Below are 11,747 nucleotides of genomic sequence, written 5' to 3' on the forward strand. Positions count from 1 at the left end.
TGCTTTCGCCGGCCACATAAAATGATGTGGCAGGCCGGATATGGCTGCGAGAGTGACAAGCCTGCATCTGGTTTTATTATATCCACTTGATTCTCTTTTCATCTGGGAGGTGTTGCTTGAGAATTAAAATAAATTTGTGTTTTAACAGTATTTGATTTCATATCTTATCAAATTATTAATTGATGTCTTTTGAGTTCATGTTTACTTGTTCGACTCAATCACATTTTGAGTAACTACTATATCAATGAATTGTGTAACTACTGTATTCATGTACTATATGCTGTACTAATCTATTATTTGTACTGTTTATTATACTGTATGTGGACACCAGGAAGATTAGGAAACTGCTACGGCACAAGCTAACGGGCATGTCGGCAGCGGCTAATGCTTGAGACAGTCATGGAGATCTTCACCAAAATACTTTGCCCACAACACCAAATAGTTATTATACTGACTACTGTATAGCTCATACAAGTAAGTAATTTAGCATACAGTATGATCGCCACCACTTGATGAAATTTAGATCATCTAGTGATTTCGAGTTCGTAACTATGACGGTTTGGGGCAAACTAAATAAACTAGCTACAGTACCTTTAAACAGCAAAAACACATTGTTTACTTCAAACTTCACAGAAAACAAGAATAATAATAGTAAATCACGTCCATATAATTTTGTATTGTGTCCGAATCCCATAAATGCGTTTTTCGATGCCGAAAACACTTTTTGAAGGCAGATTTGCGCGGATACAACCACGAGTTATTCGGTAATGTGTCTTCATTCAATCCACAACAAACAAAGCTTCCAAAATTAGCAGTGTTACTAGTACTTAAAACGCACAAGCGATGCATAAGTAGCCATGTGGTTCTGTTAAAATTGGTATATTTCCCCAACACCAAGTACTGTATAGTTCATACAAATAAGAAGACACTCATGGAATTGCGTGCATATATTTGGCTGATGCCGTTGTGAGGGCCAATGTCATGCTGACTTCAAATTGATCCCGCGGGCCAGGAGCTTGACATGTTGAGATAAATTAATAGATACTTTATTCATCCCATGAGGAAAATTAAACAGCTGTACAGAAGTGGATAGGCTACAAATCTACAACACCTACCCTTTTCTGTATGGGGAAATGACTGTGCAAGAGTCAGACAGCTGCTTATTGGCTCCCAGCCAGGGGGATCCTTTGGAAACGCAGCAGCCAGGAGCCTGCATCCGTTTTGATCCACTGTCAACAATCATGACACAGATGTGACACTGCTGCCCTGCTTTATAACTCCTGGGCCTTTAAAAGTCTAGACGCATGCTTCACATGCCAGGTGAGAAACGCAACAGGAAGCAATAATGTCACTTTACAGCTCATTGCCACACTGCACACTTCCAGTGCAGCAAGAGTGTGCAAAGAATTGGGACTTGTTTTTAGAACATGAATATTTGAGGTATGTCTCAATCAATGCTGCTCTGAAAAGGATGCACACTACTGACTCAACGAACACAAACGCAGCTGCGTGTGCAGCATTCAATAAAAGCGAAGCTGTGGTTGCTGAGGGGCACAGGAGAAGATCTAAACCCCCTTAAATGTCAGCCCCCTAGCTCTGCTATCACTGTAAATGAAACCTGCTTTCTCGACTGGGGCCTTTCCAACCCGGTGTCACACGCACAGAATTCTTCAGTTTTCATCAGATCAACTCATGTACCGTAATTTCCCGTGTATAATGCGCACCCATGTCTAACACGCACCCCCAAAGTTGACCTCAACATTTTGGAAAACCTTTCTATCCATGTATAATGCATTTTTACAATGAAAGATTTTGCTTCCACCCATATGATCAAAACAAATTATGTGTATTTTGTAACTTTTTTTCAAAGAATTATTCTGAAGTTTAGCACATTATTTGAACACGTAATACTTTCTTTTATTTGCTTGCTCTTATTTTGAAATTCACAGCCCTACTTTTATTTAGTAAATTAGAAAACACATAGTTGTGATCATATGTTTAATTACCCAGGCAGAATTTGTGAGATGTGTACAATTATTTAAAGAAAACATGAAGGACCAGGTGAAACACATTTCATTTGAATGGGATTAAAATTAAACGGCAAAGCATTTCAGAAAAGCATTATCATTAAACAAAACATGACCATAAAGAAAGTAATGATGGTTATTGTTCAGTCAGTCAGTCATATTTAAAAAAAAAAAAAAAAAAAAAACTTTCACAAATTCTGCCAGGGTATGTAAACTTATGAGCACAACTGTACATATAAGCAGTCATACGTACCCCTGCCATATTGGAATTAAAGTGTAGGCTACACATTTTTTTACCCAATAGGTGGCGGTGGAATATTAGAATTGAAGTGTACATCTTTCTCATAACCTCTAGGTGCCGGTGTCATTTTGGAATGAAAGTGTACAGCTTTTTCATAACCTCTAGATGGCGGCATTCATTTATAAAATGTGAAAGTTTTTTCCATTATCCCCTATGTATAATGCGCACTTTTGACTTGACCATTTTGGGGGTGGGAATGCACATTATACACGAGAAATTACAGTAGTTCTGAAACCTACTGTAAATTGAAATCAAATTATTATGCAAAGGATATATTTCTCTAGTTTTCCTAAAGAGTCGATGCAATTGATGTCAGAATCAGTACAATTTTCAAGTCATCAACCGTTAATCATTATGCATAGGGTTGGGCATCATTTGAATTTGAGTGATTCCGGTTCCTTATTTCGATTCCGGTTCCAAACGATTCTCAAATCTGATTCTTTTAGGGGGCTGGGTGAAAAAAGGTTTGCATGGATAAAATAAAGGGTGTCCAAATTATGAACATCCAATTTTTTTAGCAGCCCCGCAGCATAGACTAAAATAAACATTTGACTCTGTGTTCTTTATAACTGGTATCAATATCAAACCTGTGAACTAAAAGGCAATGTGTGTGGAACTAAACCAATTTACTTAATATTCATTAATGTTTCAGCTAAAAGTTAAATATAGCATTGTTAAAATCGTTATTTGGGACTGTTTTATCACTGTCAAATGGTTTGTATGTGCAAGTTTTAACTTTTTTTAAGGATACGCACCAGAACTCAGCATTTTGGTACGAAAAGTAACTTCACACGGCACTGGTGATTTATTTTTTTTGAAATGGATGGAAACAAATGCTATAAAAAATTTATTCTTGTCCTTACCCACTGATCAGGCACAAGGTTAGTGTTTGTGATACTGTGAGACAACATTTATGAGAATTTTGTCCCAATTCATTGTGATGTAAAGTTGCTACGGTGAAGTTTTCGCTCAATGTTAAGCTTTTTTTCTGCCATTGGCTCTTACGTTGGTTTGAAGACTAAAATAAATGCTAAAAACCATCAGTGCAAAAGTGCAACCAACCATTTAACTTGTTAGCTGTCTCAATGTTGGCATGGACATATTTTATTGTTTAACTCGCCCAATTGAGTGAGAGTTGACTTCACTGAAGCTCCGCGCGGTGTAGGCTGAGGCTCGGAGCGCGTCAGACGCTACACATCTTGGTAGCCTCCGTTGCACACTATAATCTTATTCCAAGTGTTGCACTGAGGGGACTAATTTGAACAAAGTTAAGACACACTTTTGTTCGCCGCCGTTGGGCACAAGGACGTCTCCGTGCATGTTCTTCTTTGTTGGTTTTCACCACTTCTACTTCGGGGTCGCCGGACTAGGCATCGAAACTGGGAACCAGAATTTTTCAATTTGAACAATTCCGGGAGAACCGGAACGTTAGTCCCGGTTCCAATCGGTTCTTGATTCTCGATGCCCAACCCAAATTTTGCACAACAGAGTTTCCAAAGATTTTACACATTGTAAAGAATTGAAAATAGTCATTTCGTGAATTTGCAGCATTTGGAGGTCATATTTACAGAAATCAAAAGCTATTTCAATCAAAAACAATTTAACTGGTCAAGTTATATTTTAACACTGGACTTCTTATTTGATTGCAGCTTCACAATTCTTACATCCATTGTACCTGTGAGTTTTTGGAGCGTTTCTGCTTGAATTGCTTTGCAGGATGTCAGAATAGCCTCGCAGAGCTGCTGTTTGGATGTGGATTTCCTACAACCCTCATAGGTATTTTGCTTCAGGATGCTCAAAGAATCCTCAATAGGGTTGAGGTCACGGGCCGATGGGAGCCACACCATGAGTTTCTCTCCTTTTCTGCCTGTAGCAGCAAATGATGCAGAGGTATAGTATCGAATTTTGTGCAATTGTGATATCTAATTTCACGATATTAATTTTTGTACAATACATGCAGTTGTTGCATACATCCTCAGTTCCTTAATAAGGTGCTCTGAAAGGCACTTTTAATATGTACGTATGTTTAGTTACAGGTATGTTTAAAAATATGCACCCATCATTTTCCATACCGCTTATCCTCATTAGGGTTGCGGGCGTGCTGGAGCCTATCCCAGCTGTCTTTGGGCAAGAGGCGGGGTACACCCTGAACTGGTCGCCAGCCAATCGCAGGGCGCATATAAACAAACAACCACTCACATTCACAACTACGGGCAATTTAATCAATTAACCAACCATGCATGTTTTTGGGATGTGGGAAGAAACCAGAGTACCCAGAGTAAACCCATGCAGACACGGAAAGAACATTCAAACTCCACATAGGAAAGGCCAGATTTGAACCCAGTTCCTCATAACTGTGAGGCAGATATGCTAACTAGTCGCCCACCGTGCCGCCTGTTTAAAAACATGATATATATTTTTAAAAGGCAATTTTTTAATCATACATTTTCTTTATTGTTCTTAACTCCTATAAAAGTGGGTCGCAACCTAGTGACAATAGAAAAAGCGGGTCCCAGGGTGACAGAACTTGAAAACCACTACTTTAAACTGCTCTCCCTGTTGACCCAAAGTAATTTCCAATTTCCTCTTTTGTTTTGGCTGTTAACAGACAAGGGTGTGGTGTTATTCAATTTGAAAGGGCAAAGGTACTGCCTTTACTCATCAATATGTCATTTATTTGTTTGTTTGATAAGCATTCAATGAGAGCCGAAAAGAGCAAGCCTTTGTTTACTCTACTTAAGATCTTGAATGAGCAACAGCTGAACAACTGATTTGAGCCTGCATTTCCGTTACAGGCACTATAAATCAGCAGCAGAAAGAAACTGACAGACAAAATGGAGAGTTTCCAGAAGCATAGAAAAGGTCGTCTGACCTCCTTTTGATTGTGAAAGAATATGACCTATTGTGGGTTTTCATGAATCTGAATTGTCCCACAAAGGATATCCTGTGCAACTGTGTTCTGTTTGATTTGGAAACATTTTCCCTTGCTGCTGAAGACAGGAGATAGCTTTACCTGTTTCCCCTTGTGGGGAAAATGCTACGTCTCCGGCAAATAGCCTGCTTCCAGGAGTGATGCCAGTGGAACCTGTAGGATCGACCACAATCCTTTCGGCTTCATTAGTTTTTGATGCTCATGTAATAGAGGCCCCGGAGAATTACGCTGATGTCTAGAGCCATATGCTGCATTTTGCATGATGTTAGGAATATTTTTCCAGCAAGTTTGGTTGAAATATAAATTGTACGACCTCTGGGAGATTTGGCTTTGGAGTGTCCTCTTTATAGCTTTGGACCTTGTGCACAGCTGGAAAAATAAGGCAGCTTAAAATACTATTATTGAAATGCTTTAACAATAAAAACTGCTTTGGCTGACATAGACATTCATAGATCATTGCTTGTGACAATGTAGGGTAAATTAAAATGCCATAAACCATTAATGGCTTTACGAAATAATAGGCGAGATCAAGTCATTTCTTCAATACAATAAATTAAAAGCAGCAATTAAAAAAAAAAAAAGAATACCAACACTCCAGAGCACCCTCGAACTGACAGAGTTTTTCAAGAAAATAGTGAAGCTTCTCCCGCAAAGTAAAAGAAATCTCTTAAAAGTTTATAAATTAATTTCATATACTAAATCAATCCACTTACCAATCACCAAATGAGAAGCAGACCTTTCCATGTCTGCTGACCGTAGCTACTGGATACAGATTTGTAACAATACGTTTAGAATGACAAAAAACACAAATCTACAGCTTATACAAAATAAAGTGGGTCCCTGCAGCCCCCACCGGGTGGCCAGTTGTTGGGGCGCTTCGGTGGGGTCGGCGGACCGCCCTGGGTCCCTCGGTGTGGGACGTGTCCCGTCACTGGGCTGCTCTCAGGTGGACCCCTGGGTCTGATCCCGCCCCTCAATTGATTGGGTGGGGTCCTCAACCTCCGCGGTGCGGGCACAGCAATTACAGGACACAGCAATTACAGGACACTTCTGTCAGTGTGTGTGTATGTAAAACAGTGTCAATTCACTTGCATGTGTCCGCAGGCACACAACCCTGGACTCTGTCACTGGGTCTGGGGCCACTCACTTATTGGGACAAATAACTCATGAATATGCAAATTGCTTGTGAATCCCCTCGCTTATGCTCTCATCCTGTAGACTTTTTATAATTTACATAGTTAATCCCACCACACTTCAGTTGTACAGCCGGGTTCACAACCCTTGTCCTGCATGCTTCCTCTCCTGTCCTTGTCCTGTTCTATGTTGTCCTGTCCTTCCCTCACAGGGTGTAGCACTAAAGCCCCATGCAACACTCATATTTAATGTTTCATTGTTGTAGATAATGTAATGACTTACTTCTCTCATCCTGATTACAATTAGTGCTTTGTCTTTAGTCTTTGTTTCTTTCTCCCCTCTAGAAACTTTGTTCGGTTCGACTGATCGACTCTGACTCTCAATAAACATCAATTATAATACTATAAAACCACAGCGCAAGCTTAAAAACTCCACTGTGACAGAGTAAAACTGTTCCGGCATAAAAGGGAAGCAGATCTTCCATTCTGCTTGACCTAACAGCCGAACAGGACAAAAAAAAAAAACTTTTTAAAGTCCTATACAGTACAGCAAAGCGCTGTCAAGACACCATTTCATGATAAATATCATACTAAAGCCTCTTATGAAGTCATCAGAAATGTCAAAGCCACACAGGCAGTAGAGCACATGAAGCTCTGGTAAAGCAGAGCCTTATCTTGTCAAAACTCTATGATATCCATTTAAATCCGCGTTATCATCAGACGATTTTGACTTTCCAGACGCGGAATGTGGATTTTCATATAATTTCATACTTTGATAAGTCAAACAGTACACAGCGTGAATGAATGATAAAGTGTCTTAAAAAGACGATCCTGGATTTAACTACTCAGTATTGAATATAAAATGGGATTCTGACTACCAAGATACTTTACGGAGTCAAGGTAAAAAAAACAAAAAAAACAATTCGGTAAGGCTTTCCGTTCAGGACTCGGACCCGAAGCTTGCCAGCTAGTTCGGCTTGATTTGGTCCGCAACAGAGATTGATTACCATGCTCACAGTTAACAAATAAACTAAAGAAAGGGGGGAAACAAACTAGCTATAAAGGGACTCAATGCTGCTCGTGAATACTGATCGACACGGCTCAACGCGAAGGAAAGGAACCATCGCGAAAAAATTACAGTACGACTCTTCAATGCACATCAAGCAACTGAATAACGCTCATCGACCGACGCGCTGCTGAAAAGCTGATACCGTTCCAGGTTTTGAGGTTCCACATATAATATCTTACTATTTATTTAATTGAACCACAAAAACATTACACGACTGTCAAGAAAAAGATGGCCACAAAGAAGAGGAAATTGGCAAGAAAAAGGAGAGAGAGTATTGATATTTTGAGTCTTTTGACAGTGATCGATTGCCCCATTCACTGACTGCACCCATGCATTTTGGCGACAGAAACTCTCCGTGCTTGGCTTCCTAGCCACAAATACATATAAAATTATTAATATGGTATAGTATTATTGTAAAACATAATATACATTAACTGTATACTAGGGGTGGAACGGTTTCTGAAAACCGTCCAGACAGTTCTGTTCGACTGTTTCTGTTTTGTCGGCATGAGTTCCATGAGGAACATGAGTCAAAGCAGTGTGTACACGCCAGAGCAAAGTAGCTAGTAAGTTAGACAAGATGGCAGCGCGGACACGTCATCTGTGTCATGCCCTTCCAGCGATGCAGCAGCCAATCATATTACAGTGAGGCATATCACCAGAGATCTTTCATTGGAGAGAAGAGATAAAGACTCAGTAGAAGTACCTGTACTGTAGTAGGCTAAAAGCATAAACTGCGAGCATCAGTACTGCCTGTCACTCACTGCTGCCAACCCATGTACGAGCTGCTACATACAGTATGTGCTAATACTACGTAGTAAACGCGTTGGAAATTGCTATGCTCGTGACTGACAGAGATTTCAATTACCGCAGAAACTTTGATTCACCAGAGGATACACGATGCTAGCATGCTAGCACCTAAAAAGAGGGTGTTATATACACAAACTGTTATATACACAAACTGTTCTCCTCCACTGTTTACCTTATTTGGATGTAAATACCCTCAAATTAAATCTGAAGGTCTGCCGTTAAAGCACATCTTGTTCAATTCATTTCAAATCCATTGTGGAGGCATTTAGTGCCAAAAACATGATAATTGGGTCCATGTGCCAATATTTATGATCCTGACTAGAAGCATATATAATATATATAATATAATAATGCTGCTACTATTACAAAGATTAAGTTTATGGAGTAAACTTTATGCATGACCAGAACTCATTGAGGAATTATTGTCATCAGTGGACCTTAGTTGAGCCAAGGCACATTAGAAAAACCTCACAGTAAACCACGAAACAAAAATATAAAAAGTATGAATACTGCAAAAATGATCTCTCAATTTGGTCGCAAATGTACTTACTAAGTGTGAAATTTGGGCTTCTTTAGTTGAACACAGGCGGCACGGTGGCCGACTGGTTAGAGTGTCAGCCTCACAGTTCTGAGGACCCGGGTTCAATCCCCGTCCCCGCCTGTGTGGAGTTTGCATGTTCTCCCCGTGCCTGCGTGGGTTTTCTCCGGGCACTCCGGTTTCCTCCCACATCCCAAAAACATGCATAAATTGGATACTCTAAATTGCCCGTAGGTGTGCATGTGAGTGCGAATGGTTGTCTGTTTGTATGTGCCCTGCGATTGGCTGGCAACCAGTTTAGGGTGTACCCCGCCTCCTGCCCGATGACAGCTGGGATAGGCTCCAGCATGCCCGCGACCCTAGTGAGGGTAAGCGGCTCAGAAAATGGATGGATGGATAGTTGAACGCAAAGCTGAGATATATGGAGGGACACATCACTTGTTCTGCTGCATAGATAGTTTTATTGTATCATTTGCCATCCAATAGAAGAGCATTTAACCATTCTGCCTGTCACTAAATAAGACACTGGCATAGATAGAACAGCAAAGATATATTTCTGATTAACACAAAATAATTTAAATAATTATAATACAATAACAGCAACAATCCATCCATCCATCCATTTTCTGAGCCGCTTCTCCTCACTAGGGTCGCCGGCGTGCTGGAGCCTATCCCAGATATCAGCAAAAATAATAATAATAAATCATAACTAAGTGAACATACTTTCACTAGTTTTAAACTAACTATACAATATGTAATTGATTTTCCTAAGAGTCAACGTGTACCGAACAAAACCGAAAACCATGACTACAAAACGGAGACACGAACCGAACGGTGGATATTGTGAACCATTCCACCCTTACTGTATACTGTATAAACTGTATTAGTACATATTGGCGGTGCCAGCCAGCTGGGTCTCTCTTATGCTTCAAACCCGGAAACGGTATTTTCTGTGTGTGTAAAAGCTCATGTGCATTTTGATTGGCTGTTACACCCACAACATTGCGGCACCGTGCACTGGTGATTCAAATTTTGAATCCCAGGAAACCCGGTGGCCCACCGTTGGCTCCTCATGAAAATTATTTGCCAACCTCCATGCACTGCTTGACAGTGCAGTCGTCTTTGGCCATGTCGCTCGGTGTGTGGCGGGCTTATCATGTACATTATCTGGTTTGGCTTATTCAAGTTCTAACTGTGTTTTTGTTGTTTAACAAATTCAACTTCTAATGGCTTTCAGTGTCAGGGAAACCTGCGAGCATAAACAATATATATATTGTTCACAATTCTGTTTTACAGTAAATATAGGTTGCCTAACATTGTGAGATGAGCACCTCAGTGGCCTCTAGATGACCCCACTCACTCTACATGCAGGAAGATGCTTGACATGGCCTCCCCACCTGTAGGTATGTCTGAGGAGCAGGGTCCACTTTAAAGAAGGGCAGTGACTGGACGGTGATTACATCTCCTCTGATGGACTAAACTTTGGCGAATGTAGCCATGGCAGAAAGCCATGACTGTCATGTGCTTTTTATTATAGGAACTATTGCTTTCTTGTTCTTCTTTTCACAATTACAGATCATAATGGTGGAATTCTTTGCTAAGGTAATAGCAGTAGTGGTCAGTTGGCAGGGATATTTGCAAAGGAATGTCACTGCGCATTGTCTGAGCGCTGCCATGAGTGACATGAAAGCCCAGCTGAGTTCCACACAAATCATCATCTCTGTTCTGATTTTGTGCATCTAAATGTCACTGACAGGGAACAGAATTCGCAGTGGTAACTGATCGGGTGCCAAGCACCATCTCTTTATAGACGCCTTCAGTAGTAGACGGCATGGCACAAGCTTAGCCCGGCATCCAATGGCTCGCCTTGGCTTTGTGGCTCTGTTCTAGCCTTGTCCAAAAAGCAGGTTAGCGTTGAATAGATACGGTGTTGTAAACAAAAGGAAAATAAGAAATAATTTTGGAATAATTTGTTCACTTCAGTTTTCCCCACTTAAATTGATGACTGACAGACATAAATGTAAAGCTGGAAAAAAACATGGAAAATAGTGGCTTCGTCATACCTTGAGGCACTCATTGATGGGAGACACCATTAATCAGGCCATTGATGAGGAAAATGTACATTACACAGGAACTAGATTAAAAGTACTACTGTACTATGCTGCATTTGTCCACCTCTAATAAGTCATGTATGATTATTATGATCATATCTCTTTATGTTACACCATCTGTCCCAGGGGGGAAAAAAGTGTGATTGATATTCTGTATGCTAGATTCAGTGAGCTAAATGTCTACTGGTGAGAAAACGGGCTAGCCTCCCAAAATACAGCCGACTGTCACATGCAAGTGTACATTGCTACTGTATATCACAAAAGCTAGATGTGACTAAGCACACATAGCCTCACATTCATGTTGACCGTGTTTAACTCTTCGCCACTGGTTAACGTTGTATCGCGTCCACTTGTCGTAATGGGTGGCCTTGGATGTTTGAGCCTCAAACCTAAAAATAAAAGCTAAACCGTAGCCCAAGTGGAACGCATCGAAGCACGTCCACGCACATAAAGAAGACAGGTGCACCTGTCCGCAGTGCTAACCCATTGTGCTCGGCAGTAAAGCAGTCATAGAAGCGGGGCCTGCGGTACTGTTAGGGGAGCCCCCCCCTTACCCCTCCTAAAATGACAACCCGAGTGTTTCTTACCGTTCTGCCGTCAGTCATTGCTCCCCATCGTAACGCTATCAGTGCAGACCTCTTGACGAACCGTTAATTCCTGGCTGGTCGTCTCCCTCCCTCCTCTCTGTGTCTTTCTCTCTCGCGCTCGCTCATCCCCGTGTCATATTCCTCCGCTGCAGCACAGATAAGCCACGCCCCCTCCGGCTGCCGCGTGACGTTAACCGCCGGCCGGGAGCTCGGGAGCGCGCACGCGCGTCCCGGGCGCG

The 11,747-nt window shown here is 41.1% G+C and overlaps 1 protein-coding gene across 6 annotated transcripts in view; it reads right to left on the reverse strand.

The window, feature by feature from the left end:
• Positions 1-11,646, reverse strand: part of otud7a (OTU deubiquitinase 7A) — a 47,673-nt gene extending 36,027 nt beyond the window's left edge. For 5 of the 6 annotated variants that reach the window (XR_009768639.1, XR_009768638.1, XR_009768637.1 and 2 more), the window contains exon 1: positions 11,509-11,646. The gene's annotated coding sequence lies outside the window, so the exon portion shown is untranslated. Of the gene's footprint in view, positions 1-4,003; positions 4,196-11,508 lie in introns of all 6 variants that reach the window. The other variant, XM_061678088.1, reaches the window with a different exon arrangement.
• Between the last annotated feature and the right edge of the window lie 101 nt (positions 11,647-11,747).

The sequence above is a fragment of the Phycodurus eques genome, chromosome 5, assembly GCF_024500275.1.
Source record: "Phycodurus eques isolate BA_2022a chromosome 5, UOR_Pequ_1.1, whole genome shotgun sequence".
Classification (NCBI taxonomy): Eukaryota; Metazoa; Chordata; class Actinopteri; order Syngnathiformes; family Syngnathidae; genus Phycodurus; species Phycodurus eques.